General features: G+C 31.9%; 1 pseudogene; it reads left to right on the forward strand.

Annotated features, from left to right (window-relative positions):
* Positions 1–3,077: 3,077 nt before the first annotated feature.
* LOC149568648 (putative disease resistance RPP8-like protein 4) lies at positions 3,078–7,914 on the forward strand (annotated as a pseudogene).
* The last annotated feature ends 5,149 nt before the right edge of the window (positions 7,915–13,063 follow it).

Raw genomic sequence — 13,063 nt, forward strand, 5'->3', positions numbered from 1 at the left:
AAATGCAAGAAAAAGATATTCCCTGTCATATTCCGTTCCAACTCTAATTTCTAAATTGATAACGAAATGCAGAATATGGATTTGTATATTCCTCTTCCGTGTCAACCAAATGGTCCAACTATCTTCCTAAAATGCGTAACTAAGTTTTTGAAAACCTGGTTATGAGATAACTTGATTATGAGACAAATTCATCTTCCCCAACCAAACGAAGCCTTGATGACAATTTTGTACTCTTTTCTTCCCAAAGTCTAGGCAAAAATTTCTCATACAATGCTGAATAAAAAAGACCAGACACCAGTTTAGTTTACTGATAGACAACACCATTAATTTTCCAAAGTCAAACGCACCATATGATTGTTCATGCCAGGTTTTTATGTTGCTATTGCTTTTAAAATAGATGGCTTCTGATATTGTATTTTACGTAACCCCAAAATATTTATCATGGCAAGAACAACGTGTTTAAATGAATGTAATCTTGAAATGAATTCCCAGTCACTTTTATTGGCGGTGCCACTCCTTTCGCCGCCTCAATGTTTTCCCCTGCCGCTGCCGAGTGAGGGCTACATCCTTTAAAATTGCTACACATAATCGTTCTTTTATCTTTTGGTGGAAGCTGATTGATCTTCATCATGGAGGGACTTTCTTCATCTTTATCTTGTGTTGGAGGAGGTGGGCATTTAATGAGTGGCCCATGAATAATACTTTCTTCACTTGAATTTAGCTGAGGAGGAGGAGGCGGATTGGGGCCCTTCATAATCAATCTCATCGGCCTACCACCATACATGAACTCTCTAACGACCACAGCCATGGATGTTTCTATACAAATCCTGAAAATTATTTTCTCTCCTCTCTTCCGCCGTAAAAATGAAATGTTTGCCGTGCAAAATCTGAAATTTCTCACCAATTTATACATCACTCCTTAGAATAACATCTAAATTTAGACAAGCTTATGTTTTGTTTATTTTTATTTGCTACATGCAATTGAATATCAGTTATTTTCAATATTAATTCTTTCAATTTCTTTTAATTTATACATCATTTTTAATGAAAAATATCTAATTTTGGCAAATATATGTACAAGTTTATTTTATTTTTATTTTCTAAATGTAATCTTATGCCAATCAATTTCTAATTTCAGTTCTTCTATTTATTCACTTTTATGAAAAAAATCTAATTTTAGAAAGTATATCATTTTAATTTATTTTAATTATTTTATGCCACTGTTTTATTTCTTGAAATATTTGTTTTCTCTTTTTTAAATATTAAATATTTATTTTTTTCAAAATAAATTAACTTTCTTTATTTCTTATTTAATTTATAAACTAATAATATCAAAATTATAACTTAATAGAAGTTTTCAAACAATTTTGAGTTTATGGTTAAAAGTGTGGCCTTAGTCATACTTATTTCTTCCACTATAAAATTTATCTTAAAAGAAAGGAATATTATATTTTCTAAATATTTTATTTTTTCTTGTAAAAAAAATTAATTAATGTTATTATATATTTTTATTAATTATGAAATCTTGTTATTAAATTATTTTTCTAGGATCTTATAAAATGTTAATTTGATGCATGATATTATGTTTATTGTTAATTTGATTATAATTTTTTTTGTTCAATTCTTTATTTTTAAAAAATCTTTAAAAATCCTTAATTCTTGTAAGAGATTTGTTTGATTATAAAATCTTGATATTAACATTTTCTTAATTGTTAAGTTTGTGTCATGTAATATTATTTTAATTTTTTTTCTTTTAAATAATTTTCTTCTTAATTTAATTATAGATTATAATTGAAATGTTTATTTTACATTTTTATAAATAAGATATAAAATTAAAATTAATTATATTTTATATATTGTTTTAAAATTAACTCTTTATTTTTTAAAATTGTCATTTTAAAACATATTTATTGTTTAAGATTAAAAAAAATATAATAAATTTGTTATCGTTGAGCATTCCGGTGGGCACATTTGTAGATTCATCCTCGAAATCTCCACAACATTTATAAAATTCCATGAGGCATTGGATCACATTCTCATTCAATGATCTAAACCATTTGATATGGGGCAACATTAATATTCAGCTTTGCAACATCCAAGTGATAGTGAATTGAGTGGTGATTTTTATTCTAAATACAAGGCTCACCCCAATTCCTCCCCCAAATACAACTTGGTGGAACACAATCATCATCAGTAACCGTCAAAGTGAACGTCGTTGATCGGAATGCAAAAAGCTAGGAGTCTTTTCCTATTGGAACGGCTGGCATAAAAAAATATTAAGTTGAATGACTCGAAGAGTTCTGTGGTGAATAGGTATGTATACTGTCCTCCTCAAATCACACTTGATCTACATTCACTGTAAGAGTATAGCAATTAAAAATAGTTTACTTTTTGGATCTTTATACTTTTAAAAAAGTTTTATTGTAAATGTTTTTAAATGGATGTCAAATTGTAATGAAGATATAACTAAAACAGTAACAATGTCGACATGGCTAGAACTCAAAGAAATCTTAGTAGAACTCATAAACTTTCATACTCTTTATAAAATATGATCATCAATAGGAAACTTTTTGGACATAGATGCCAATTAATGAGGTTAAAATTTAATCAATCAAACCCTAACATAGAAGGCCCTAATTTTATCAAAATAATAACCAATAAATCAATATACAACATAAAGATACTTCAAATCTATAAAAAGTGTATACGTGGAATAATTTTATTGGAAGACCATAGAAAAACAGAGGAAGGAAGCATTAGGATAATCTAACAAGCAATTTAAATCAAGAAGTTTAGGATGAGAGATCATAGATATGGACATGAGCAACATTTTAAAAAGTAGGCACACACCTCGGATATCAAAGAAGGGAAGGAAGGACATAATAAGAAAACAATTCCAAGATTCTAAAAGAGAAAGGTGTATAATCAAAGATGTGGAAAAGAGGACATATGAAATTCAAGATTGTATGCAGTGTAAAGAAATCAACTCTTATACCAAAGAAACCAAGCACAATTTGAAAAGATATAGATAACAGATACATGAGAAGCTACTACTAGAAAGTGACTTACAAGATATGATGACACTTTGGGAAGAAGCTCACATCGGTCATCAGAAGCTAGCAATAGTGGGAAGTAATCTAACCACTATCAAAAGCTTAATAACTAAAGGGGCAACTGAAAAAAGACAAATTAAAGACAACCAAGAAAATGAGACTTCAGAAATAAATCACTAGCTTATAAAACTTTACCTCAACATTTGGATACAGAAAGGAAGGAACCACTCAGAGGTGATAGCCCCAATATAAGCACAAGAAAAGAATCAAAAGAGGTGTTACCCAGATATTTTAGAGGGAGAGTTAATTAAATTAATTTTGGATAGAGAGAGGTTAATTCCCACCTATTTTTAAAATCTTCTCTCTCCCAGTACTTTTTCTCTCTCCATGTACTACCTCTCTCCACATACTAAAACTTCTAGAAAGAAGTTCAAGTTTGGATTCTCTCTCTACTTACAACTTTCCAAAACTACCTCTCTCTACGTACTAAAACCATCTCTCTCTACGTACTCTAACTTTTTGCCCTAATCTTAACCTAGAGAGATTTTGGCATGTTAAGTGGAAGGGGAATGTGGTAGGTTGCCTCTTGCTGTGAAGATGGTTGCCACATCAATGGCCAACTACAGTCTAAAAGAAGAGTGGGAGTTAAAATTGAATGAATTGCTGATTTCAAAGGAGCCCATGTTGCAAATCCTGAAGCCAAGTTATGACTCCCTACCTCTACACCTGAAAGTCTACTTTGCCTACTTTTGTTTCTTTCCCAAGGACTATATGATTCCCTACGAATATCTCATTCATTTGTGGTTAGCAAAGGGACTTGTTACTCCATCATATCCTAGAGAAGATGAGATGGGCGCTAGGATGAGTTACTTGAATGAGCTTGCAAATCTATGTTTAGTTGATCTAACTGGATGATTTTTAGATGCATCACTCTCTTGCTCTGTCCACAAGCTAATGATGGATTTGTCCATTTACAATTCTATGGAAAATAGATGTGACTTTGCTCCTCCCTCTCTCCTGAAAAGTTGCCATAGGATATTATTGGCTCAACAAGGTATGGACACTGATGCTATCTCACAGAGAAATATTTGTAATCAAAAATTTCTCCACACTCTTTCACTGTCAGAAAATTCCAAAATTTGAAACATTCCAGAGAACTTGTTTGGTCATCTTAGAGTGCTCCGTGTTCTTGATTTTGGGTATACTCAGATCAGCACATTACCTAAATCTGTTGGCAACATGCAACTTCTCAAGGTTCTAAATTTATCTGGGACAAATATTATGAGTTGCCAAAATGTGTGAGGAAGCTTAAGTATCTTTAGTTTCCTGATCTTACAAATTGTGCAAACCTACGAAGGCTACCACACTGTTAATATTAATTTTCAAGTTTCTTAATTCTAAATATTAGATTAGGTTTTCTTTTGTATAGTTTGTTTTTAGTTCTGGCAGTTTTGTATAACAGTTTGTAACTGTTATTGTCATCTCTTTTATAAATTTCTTGTATTGTTCTGATTGAGAAGTACGTCAAATAATAAATGGTTTCCACTTTTTACATATTTTCATCTTGTTTTTCAGTTTGGGCCAACAGTGGTATTAGAGCATTGGAATTAATCTATGTGCGAAGCTTCTGAAGATTGGAGTGTTTTTGAAGAAGCAAAATAAAAGAAAGCGGATTCAGGTACAATTGATTTAATTTTAATAAAGTTTTTACAACTTGATTACATTGCTAAATTTTGGAAAGAAAATTTCAACAATCATTTACAATCTGTGCAAATTGTGTTTCTTTCTATATTCACAATGCAATCTATTGTTTCATTAATTGGGGAAACATTATTTGGAAAAGATAATCGGATGGAATGGCATAGAAAGGTGGAAAATATACTCATATTTAACGATTTATGGTTCAAAATATGTGATGGAAATACTCAACCCGTAGAGCCAACTGATGCTGAAGAAAAAGAAATATGGATATATAAAAATTCAAAAGCTTTAGCTTTGATAAGGGCTTCTGTTAATGGAGAAGTGTATCGACATATACATGGATGCACACTTGCCTAGGATGCCCTTGATAAATTGAAAAATTTATTTGATTCTCATTCAGAGTTAGAGTTTATTCAATTGCAGTTAAAACTATTCAATCTTGAATTGAAAAATGGTGATATTATGAGTCTAGCTTCAGAAATTAGAGCTATAAAACAAGATGTTGATGCTGTAGGTGGGAAAGTTGATATTTATCTCACAGCTTTTATCAAAGCACTTCTTCCAACACATTCCACATATCTAGAGTCTCTTCAGGCAAGCAATCAATTAAAAACCATTACTTTTGATCTATTGGTTGAAAAGTTAGTAGAGTGTGGGAAAGCATTTGGAAGGAAAATAGATAATCCAAATGAAAATGTTTGTCTTGCTTATCAAGAAAATCCTATAAATAAAATAGCTTCAAGAGGTGATCATAATGATAGAGGAAAAGGTAGAAGTCAATGGAAGAAAATCGATAATTAGAATGATAGACAATTTTTATATTGTAAAAGATGTGGTAAAAAGGGTAGTCACGAAGCAGATGAATGCAAACTCTCTTGGCAAAAGATAGAAAGTTTTAAAGGAAACTCTTTTAAGAAAAAAGATAAAACCAAAGTTTATAATACTGATAAATCTTTAGATGATAAAATTTCAGGTACAACTCAATTTGCTTGTGATAGTGATGGTGATCAATATGTCCTTACTATTTCAGAATGTGCATCTACTTCCTCATGGTATGATACTTGAATTTTAGATACTGGAGCCACACAACACATGCCATTTAGACATGATTACTTTGAGGAATTTAATAAAAGTGATTGTGGTCCAATTTACTTAGCTGATAAATCAAGTCTCAAACTTGTTGGAAAATGAACTATTCGATTTAAGTTGCCTAATCTTCTAGATTTTGTGCTTCATGATGTTTTATATATTCCTCAGTTACAACACAATTTACTATCTCTTGTATTGATTTGCCAACAAGGTTACTCTATTCTATTAAAAGATGCTCAACTTCAAAAGAAGAGACATTAGATGACTCCTCAACATTGGTTGATGCAACTTTGTATAAGAAACTTGTTGATAGTTTGATCTCTGCCACAACCACTCATCCAGATATTGCTTTTGCTGTTGGAGTTCTTTCAAGGTTTATGCAACAACCTCGCCAAGCTCATTGGTTAGCTGCTAAAAGAATTCTTTGATATTTGAAAGGCACACAACATTATGGGTTGAAATACTCTAGAACAAAAGAGTTTTCTTTGATTGGATATTCAGATTCAGGTTATGTAGATGACTCAATAGATGGTAAATCTACTACTAGTTTTTTAATGCACCTTGGGTCTGGTGCAATTTCTTGGAAATCTAAAAAACAATCAGTCCCAGCTGTCTCTTCTTCTAAAGCTGAATATATTGCAGCATCTGAAGCAACTCAGAAAATTTTATGGCTTAGAAGGATTCTTGAAGACTTGTAAACACCACAGATTTCCTCAACACCACTCCTCATTGACAATCAATCTGCTATCAAAATGGCTAAAAATCCAATCTTTCATGATCACATCAAGCATATCAACATGAAGTATCATTTGATTTGACATCATGTAAAAGATGGCAGTATACAGCTGAAATATTGTCCCACTGCAGATCAACCAGCATATATTTTTACTAAGGCATTGGGCAGAGAAAAGTTTGAAAAGTTTAGAGCAATGCTTGGTTTAATCCCTTTAGATTAAGGGGGGGATGTTAATATTAATCTTCAGGTTTCTTAACTCTAAATATTAGATTAGGTTTTCTTTTGTATAGTTTGTTTTTAGTTCCGGCAGTTTTGTATAACAGTTTGTAACTGTTATTGTCGTCTCTTTTATAAATTTCTTGTATTGTTATGATTGAGAAGTACATCAAATAATAAATGGTTTCCACTTTCTACATATTTTCATCTTGTTTCTCAATCTGAGCCAACACCACACTAGATAGGAGAACTCAATCGTCTAGTCTATCTCAATGTAATCTTATGCTCTGAAATGTTGGATTGTATGCCTAAGGGAATACTGAAGCTTGTCAATTTGAAGACGTTGAAATCGTCATGGTTGAAGCTTGGTTTTGAAGAGAATGAGTGGTTAAATCTAAAAGATGCGAGTAACATGATCAACCTCTAGGAAGTATTGATTTCTATTAATGATAAAGAGTGTTTCAAGAGTGTTGAAGGTGGCATCATTGCATGCCTTGTGAAAATGCAACATTTTGGATTATGGAATAATGTTCCTCAAAAGGAACATGATATGGAATTGATTCTCTTCCTTTCCCAGAAACTGAGGTGTTTGAAAGATCTTGATTCACTTCATCTCTGTCGATTCTCTGTGCCTAGTTGGCTATCCCTTGCAAGAAATTTGAAAAACCTTGTTTTGACTTATTGTACTTGTGATTATCTAGCACTACAAAAGATCCACAACTTAAAAGTCTTATCTCTAATTGGTAATAAAAAAAATGCACAAAATTACCAAAGCATTTTGGAGAGTCAAGAGGATTTTCCATGCTTTTTCACCTGTCAGTTCAAGGCTTCCCCCTATTGGAAGAGTTTCTAGCATTGGAGGACAGAGCAATGGAATGCCTTAAGATACTAAAGATATGGGATTTCCCGAGAGCGAAGAAAGTTCCAGAATGATTGAAGAATTTGAAAACATTGAAGAGAATTGAGTGCAGTGGCAGTTATGTAGCTGAGAGTGAATTAATGGAGAGGTCAAAGGAAGGTGAGGAGGACTGGAATAGTATTAAAGCTAATAATCCTCAAGTTACCATTAGCCTTGTTAACAGGTTTAAAGATGCATCACTTGTTGCAATGCTGGTATAAATTTGAAATGGTTGGATGATAGTTATGAAATGTATATCTGTGGCAGTTAGTTTAATGGCGGGGACACATTTGTCAGCTTTGTAATTAGATAAGATTTATGCTTCTGGGTAAGATTGTGTGAGAGTTTTTTTGCATCAATGTTTTGGATTATACTCAATGATCCATCATCAGGATGAGAGTACTAAGAATGTGACAGAATTTGTCAAAAACTATTTACTTTATATATACTTGTGTGAAAGCTATTTTATATAGTGACAGGGCCCCCTTAATTTTCTGTAACCTGATGTGGTACCAAGTGAACATCTATGTGGTACCAATTTGTGAATTTCCTCTTCTTGAAGCATAGACATACCACATTTTCCCATGGTGAATTGAGATGCAGTCCAACAGTATTTACATGCAGGTACAAAGCGGTAAGAAAAAAGGATATGAGTTTTCATAGGATGAAGTGTTGCAGCTTAATCATTATTAGTTATGAAAGACAACAATTACAACCTTTGAGTTCATTCAAGTTGATGAAATTTCGAACAAATATGGCATGACTACTTTGTAGCACATTCAACTATTTAGGTGATGAAGTGATGATAAACAAAGGAAGAAGATGAAGATGGAAGGATACCCCAGTGAAATTAGCATTTTGATCTTTCATTGTGGTGGAAAGTGACATGTCTCACTTATTGTAACCAAAGTTAGGATGTTGTGCTTTACTTTGTAAAAGGTTAGAATTAGTTGTGAAATGCATTCCCAATGTCCAAATCCTAAATTTTTAAGCAGTTATGAACTTGAAAGATTGGTTATGCTAGAATAGCTATAAATTCATGAATCTCAATGTAATAAGTAACTTTTTAAACTTGGAGATAGGGGAGACTTATGTTTTGATAACAAAGCAATTTTTAGAAAGTGTGTAAAATTGTTATTTTTTTACTCAGTCATTTCTTATGTTCTTGGTGCTAAGAAATAAAAGAAAGTACATTTTGTGTTTTCTTTTCTACTGAATCTGAATTATTGAAGTGTTGATTCATCAATTTGAATATTTCTATGGTATGGTGTAAATATTCACGAACCACTGAATTAGTATTGTGTTGATGATAACTCTCAAGCATAGTTCTTGTCTGTTTTCATTAGCAGTCTACATCAATTTTATGGAAACATTGAAGTTGTGTGGTGCATTTGTCATCAAAAAATTACCTTACGAGGGAGCTGCCCCTCTAAACGCAGAGGAAGTGAATAGGATCAGTTTTAAAAGTAACTATCATAGTGACAAATCTGTTTACCAACAAGAAAGCAGAGATGCAAAGAGAAAACAAGAATAATTGTAATAATGGACATTATTTAATGATGTTATAATATTATTTAATTAGATAGTGAAGTGTGTTTAATATATAAATGATAACTTTTGTTGAATTTACTTAATATAAAATATATAAAATAGAATATAAAATAAATAAATAAATAATAATATTATAATTCTTATATCATAAAAATTGCAATTTAAAATAATAGAATTCAAAATTAATTAATAAAAATTGAACATCCTTTCGTCTACATGCTTATATCGATATATATTATATAAGCATCAAATGATTCTTAAATGCACAGAACCAGCATCGCACACTTTGGATCAAAGACGTGTAGCAAATGAAAATAAAATTGGAATTTAGGAAACTTGAGCCATCATCACATACTCAGACGATATACATAATTGTACCGTTAGCCAACAAGGGATATCTCAACGGAGGAGAAAAAGAAAACCACTACCAGAAATCAATGATTTGACAGTCAAACGTGTAAGGAATATAAAACTCTATTATTATTATTTTTCAACAAAATATAAAACTCTATTATTCAGTAAACAAAATATTAGAACTCTTGATTGAAAGACTCTATTATTCAGTAAACAAAATATTAGAACTCTTGATTGAAAGACAAGTACAATGCGCAAGGAAAATAATATAACAGAATTAATGCCCAAGGTTGCACTCAGAAAATACACAGATAGAGAGGTGTCCAATGAAGAAAGGAAATGATAGGATATTAGGATCTTATATTTAGTTTAAATTGATCTATCTTTAAACATTACATAATTAAGCTTCCATATATTAATCAGTTTTAACTTTTAACACTTTTAATTTAAGAATCAAATCTATATTTAAGTCTTTTTTGATGAATAGTGACCCTTTCTATTAATAAAATATACTTAGCTTACAATTCACAAAAAATGGGTTAGGGGATACAAGATCTTTTCGTGAAAGAGTTCACATGGCCGAAGCCGGACTAAAAACACCGCCGCAACTAGAATAAAAAATTATTCATAAAAAAAAAAACATATAAGACAACCTCAGGTTGCCAAAGCAGTGGTAGCCGAGGGTGGTGGATCATCTTTATCTTGAAAACCCCAATCATCTTTAGGATTGGGGGGTGGGTTGGAAATAGTCTAGCCATCGTCAACAATAGTAGCAACAGTGGTAGCTTCCACATCTTTAACCTTTGGCCACGGAGGAGAAATCGCCAGTTCCAGGTGAGGCCACTTTCCCAAATGCGCACAATGAGAACCAGGAGTAGGAGCCGGGGACCAACCAGTACCATCACGGGGTGGGGAAGCTAAGCGATGCCTCTATTTAAGCCTTTTGATAAAAAAGACATTCTGATTGTTAGATTATAGGAGTGAAGATTGCAGAAAGAGTATTAAATCTGATTGGGCATCTAGTATATGGAAGATGAATAAGAAATGGTAACGCTAGTCATCGTCTACATGTTAGAAATTGAATGTTGAGAGCCTACAGGTTGTCCTCGAGCCCCACACCCATCTACCCTATCAGTTTGTCTCCCGCAGGCATCCATAGATGACAGACATTTATTTTGGTAGGTGATTTTGAAATTTGAACGTTGAGAAGGAAAATGAAATATGACAAAAGGAATGTCTCACATTCATTTGACATTAGAGAGAGTCAGTTTAGCAGAGTAGAGAAGATAGAAGTTACAAAGCATAGCAAAGCAAAAGGAAAGAGATCAGTAGATTCAGTTGGCAAGTGTTTCCCTTGTTCACTCTGTAAGTTTGCTAGTGTTGGTTTTGTCCTGTTGAAGTAGTGATTACTCTAGGCACCATTGTATGCAGCCATTAGAGTTGCAAGTTTAAAGTTCATTAAGTTTGAAGTTTTACCTGTTTAGGGTTATTTTAGGGTTTTCTGGTGGAAGTCGAATGCTCTTAGATTTTGTAATGCTTTTAATCAAAGTTGAATAGAAAGCAAGCAGACATACTTGAATCCATTGTTCTTCTTCTATTCATTGCATTTGAGAAGTTTGTTTAGAAGCTTCAAGCTTTGGCTCTCTAGTTTTAATGGTGGAAACATTCATGCATGTTGAAATTTCTTTAAGTTATATTTTTTTCAGTTTGATCCGAGCTCACTCAGCATCCATTGTTGCCGAGCATTTCCCTTTGTGTGCCGAGCTTACTCGACTTCTTCTTGTGCCGAGCTAACTCGGTACCTACTGCCTGTCACTGGGCACCTTCACGTGCCGAGCAAACTGCCACTCAGCTCCTTAAGGTGTTGAGCAAATTAGCACTGGGCAATAATTAGTGCCGAGTGAAATTTTTTAAAATTGTGATTTATTTCTCACACTACAGATATACCTACTCATATAGGACCATAGATATTCATTCATGAGAAAATTTCTAAAAATATAAATGTATAACAACATTGGGGGTAATAAATGAGGCTATACAGGAAGCAGTGTCCAGATAAGTTTATACCATATTCAAATTAAGGCAATTATTATCCACTCCTCCTTTATCATCTTTATCAATTACCAAATTCATGTGATCAAATAAGAAGAGAAGCAATCATTCGACCTTAAGGAAAGAAATGATTATAATGGGCAAATGTTTATTTATCAAGAATTGATGAAAACATGTTGATAGTAATTACTATATTGGTAGTCAGTTTGAAGTAAAAGAAAATAAATGATTATGGATAGTTATAGAGATAAATGATAGGAGTCCGTGATTGTTTGATACAATTCTGTAGTGATCATGCTTTATCTTTGTGAATATGGAGGCATCATACTATGATGTGTTAGTTGTTACGTCTTATACTAGGAAGTATTAATATAGATGGGATAACCATTTAATCATATCAAATATTGTATAACAACATATCAGATACAACAATTATTATTAGCATAAGTAGAATTGGTAGCATAGTTTGAAGGATTGCCTTACAAACAACAACTATATTGTAGTAAGTGATAACTGAGGATCAAATAATATTACATACTATAAGAGCTATACAGGAGATAACATTTCGTATTGTTGGTATACCATTTCAATTGCATAGTGAACTAAGGCCCCGTTTGGTTGCTGGCATAGGAATAAAAAAATTAGAATAGAAAAATGGAATGGGAATGGAAATGAGGAATGGGAATAGAAATAGGCAATTCCAATCATGTTTGGTGCACTTGGAATTCGACTAGGAATATGTTAATCTATTGTTTGGTTGTACAAAAATAGAATAGGAATAAGGTTAAGTTTTGTATTTTTAAAAACATTTTTCCTAAAAAAAATTTTAATTTATTATTTTTTTAGTTAATTCATTTTCATTTTCATTTTTTTAAACAAGTAGATATAATTTAAAAAACTGTTATTAAAAAATTAAAAAAAAAAAATTAACAAAAAAAATTCAAAAAGTAAAAGTAAAAAAAAAAATTCAAAAAAAACAAAAATTCGAAAAAAAATAAAATTTTACAAAAAAAAAAAAAATTTAAAAAAAATAAAAAATATTTTTTAATGGAAAATCGGAATGGGAATGGAAATGGCCTATTCCAATAACAGATATTTTTTGGCATAGACATATGCTCATTTTAGGGGCAAAATTGGAATATGTCTTCCTATTCCCAATTCTGATTGATCTTACCAAACAACGAATATAAAACATATTCTAATTTCGTTTTCCTATTCCACTCATATTCCAGCAACCAAACGGGGCCTAAGTGTGAGAAATATCAGTTCGTATAAGGATAAATTAGAGTTGTGAAAATAATTCAAACCAAATATCCTCTAATTTTAAGATACAATTGGAAGGGGACATTAGAGTAATTAAAATGTGATAAGTGGACTACTTACTTTAAGGATTGGGTCAACTATGAGATCGCG

Source organism: Cupressus sempervirens, chromosome 3 (genome assembly GCF_028749045.1).
Source record: "Cupressus sempervirens isolate cs-2001-9-10 chromosome 3, ASM2874904v1, whole genome shotgun sequence".
NCBI classification, from domain to species: Eukaryota; Viridiplantae; Streptophyta; class Pinopsida; order Cupressales; family Cupressaceae; genus Cupressus; species Cupressus sempervirens.